Below are 3,799 nucleotides of genomic sequence, written 5' to 3' on the forward strand. Positions count from 1 at the left end.
GGGTGGTATGCCAGTATGGCGATGAAGAATACACGCTTCCAATGTGCGTTCACCGCGATGACGCCAAACACGGATGCGACCATCATGATGCTGTAAACAGAACCTGGATTTATCCGAGAAAATGACGTTTTGCCATTCGTGCACCCAGGTTCGTCGTTTAGTGCACCATCGCACGCGCTCCTGTCTGTGATGCAGCGTCAAGGGTAACCGCAGCCACTGTCTCAGAGCTGATAGTCCATGCTGCAAAGTTCGTCGAACTGTTCGTGCAGATGGTTGTTGTCTTGCAAACGTCCTCATGTGTTGACTCAGGGATCGAGACGTGGCTGCACGATCCGTTACAGCCATGCGGATAAGGTGCCTTTCATCTCGACTGCTAGTGATACGAGGCCGTTGGGATCCAGCACAGCGTTCCGTATTACCCTCCTGAACCCAGCGATTCCATATTCTGCTAACAGTTATTGGATCTCGACCAACGCGAGCACCTATGTCGCGATACGATAAACCGCAATAGCGATAGGCTACAATCCGACCTTTATCAAAGTCGGAAACGTGATGGTACGCGTTTCTCCTCCTTACACGAGGCATCACAACACGTTTCACCAGGCAACGCCCGTCAACTGCAGTTTGTGTATGAGGAATCGGTTGGAAACTTTCCTCATGTTAGCACGTTGTAGGTGTCGCCACTGGCGCCAATCTTGTGTGAATGCTCTGAAAAGCTAATCATTTGCATATCACAGCTTATTCTTCCTGTCGGTTAAGTTATGCGTCTGTAGCACGTCATCTTCGTGATGTAGCAATTTTAATGGCTAGTAGGTTAGAGATCTCTACGTCAGTGTTAAGTTTAGCATGTATTGGGATTTTGTGCACTTACGAACGATTGAATTTGGGATAGATGGTATGTTTGGGGAAAAAATACACCTGTTACCACTGAAAGCGAAATAGACAGGCATGCCACGTGAAATTCCAGACTTCGTGATGATCGACGGCGTGGTTGTTAAGCACCCATGTGGTGGATGCTCAACACAAAGGGCACTGATTCTCCTTGGTCTTAAAGTGCTGGATTTTCAAATGTGTATCAGATACGTACCGTGGGTACATTGATTTTCGGGAAGCCACCGCCGCCAGATTCAGCTAACGTGGGCAACAACTATGGCGGAATATAGCATCGAAAAAAAGGTCCACTATGAAGAAAATCATTCTGCAGTTTAATGCTGGACGACAACAACGGCTGGGAAACCATAGCAGCCAGAACCAAGTCTCTGATCACCGTACGTCAGGGGACACAGCGTTGTCATGAACGCTCGAATGCTGTCAATGGTCGTTCGATCCGCGGAAATGTCTTGCTTAGTCTGCTGAGGTGCAGTACAGTCTGGTTCAGAACAATCGCTCGAAGCAGTCACGTCCATTAAATATCTACTAGTGCGCGTAGGGAGTGATTTGAAGTTGAACGACCGTATAATTGCAGACAAGGCAGCTGCCAGACTCATGTTCACTGGAAGAATCCTCAGGCAGTATAGCCCACCCACGGAGATAGCTTGCAAAACCGTCCTTCGATTGGTGGTTGAATACTGCTCGACAGTCTGGGGTCCGTAGCAGATAGGATTGATACAAGAAATAGTGAAGGTCCAAGGAAAAGCAGCGCGTTTTGTCACCAGTTCATTTAGTAAGTTCGAAAGCGTTACATAAATACTCAGTCATCTCCAGTGGAAGACGTCACAAGAAAGCAGTTACGCTTCGCGATGTGGTTTACTGTTGAAACTTTGAGAGCGTATCTTCCTAGAAAAGTTAACTAATTTATTGCTTCCTCCTACGTACATTACGCGAGAGGCCATGAAAGTAAAATTAGAGATTTTCGAGTTGAGACGGAGGGTTCCCAAGAATCCTTCTTCCCGTTGAGTATTCACCACTGGAACAGGAAAGTTGGAGAGGTGATAATGGTACGCGAAGTACCCTCCGCTCCACACTATAAGATGGCTTACGGAGAGTAGATGTAGATGCTGGCGGCAGAGTATGCGTCTCACTTGTCATCAGCACACCTAACAAGCAAGAGATATTTACATGGGATGAAATGGGGTCTCTTCTACTTCTGCACCACCTACTGTGGGATTATGTGGATTAGTTTGTTCGCCTCCTGCATTCCAAATACAGCCTGTACCTTCGGCAAAATAATTCATGTAGCGGTTGCTCCTGGATTATGTCAGAACTCTCTGAGATGCACTCCACTCGTATTGGCACGTATGTGTCTGTCAGCCCATCCCCTTCAGGCCCCATGACGTCTTTCCTGGAATGCCACCGAGCGAGAAGTGTGCACCGTTGAGCAATTTAGATGAGAACTAGACTAAGACATAAACAGTACTCTTTCCTTTGTGAAATACGGTATTGACCGGGAAAACGCAACACAGGCAGCGATTAATACTGCCTCTAAGTGCACGATGAGGATAGTGTAACATGGTTTTAAGCTCAGAAGTTCCATTTTTATTTATAAAGATGCAATGTGAATTTCCCTGTCGGGGTGTGCTGTTTCACAACCTCTTTTGCTGAGCTACGCTACACGAGAGATGGGATGGTCCGCTTCCTTCCCTCAACTTTTCAAAGCCGGATAGGAGGTGATCCTATAACAGCTTCGACATCAGTGAGACGTTCGTTACATTACCAAAATAAGATACGACGAACTGGCTATTAGTGAAGATAACTATGCGTATGCTGAGTAAATATCGGTAGCTTATGGCGCGAGTGGATTATGCAGGCGATGAGGTGACGAGCTCGAGAGGTCGGCGCGGCGGCTGTCGTTCGTATGACAAGCTGGCACACGTGCGGTGCGTGCCTTCACGGCGGCAGCGCTGGGCTGGGCAGCTGTCGCTCTACGACCCTCCCACATAAATGCACCACCTCCTGACACCTCGCGCTCGCCGTCCAGACGTCCACACTGTCTCGCGAATATCAAATGCTGCACTGTCGCCACAGTCCACTGCGCATGCGCCGACCAGCTCACAGCGTAGACCTGATTCCTGAGGTTATTAACCTCTGCTGAAGCCCTAGGTCTGGACGTTTGAACTTACATGCGGCAATAAGGTATGCTGCTCGATTAATCGTATTTACTGTTACTCCATGTTTGTAAGGGAAAAAGTATAGAATCCGTGCAGAAAGTAACTTACACCTATATTTATACTCCGTAAGTCAATGATGGCGCGTGGAGGAGGGTTCTGTCCAATTCCATTCGCGTACGGAACGAAGGGAAAATGATTGTCTGTATGCATCAGTACGCGCCCTAATGTCTCCTGTCGTATTTTCAGTATGCCTATATCTACATCTACATCAGTACTCTACAGTTCACGGTTAAGAGCTTGTCGGGGTTTCAGATTACGACTTTCAGACTCTCCAATAGCTCGTGGGAAAAAAGAACACCTAAATCTTTTCATGCGAGCTCTGATTTGTTTTATTTTATCAAGACGTCTGTTCTCTTTACGTAGTCGGGAGTCCACAATATATTTTCGCTTACGGAGAAGAAAGCTCGTGATTGAAATTTTGTTGAAAGATCTAGTCGCGAAAAACGCCTATGTCTCAATGTTTGCCACCCCATTTCACGTATCATATCCGTGACACTCTCCCCTCTGTTTAACTATAATACAAAACAAGCTGCCTTTCTTCGAACATTTTCAGTGTCAAATGGTTCAAATGGCTCTGAGAACTATGGGACTTACCTTCTGAGGTCATCAGTCCCCTAGGACTTAGAACTACGTAAACATAACTAACCTAAGGACATCACACACATCCACGTCCGAGGCAGGAATCGAACCTG

The sequence above is a fragment of the Schistocerca gregaria genome, chromosome X (genome assembly GCF_023897955.1).
Source record: "Schistocerca gregaria isolate iqSchGreg1 chromosome X, iqSchGreg1.2, whole genome shotgun sequence".
NCBI classification, from domain to species: domain Eukaryota; kingdom Metazoa; phylum Arthropoda; class Insecta; order Orthoptera; family Acrididae; genus Schistocerca; species Schistocerca gregaria.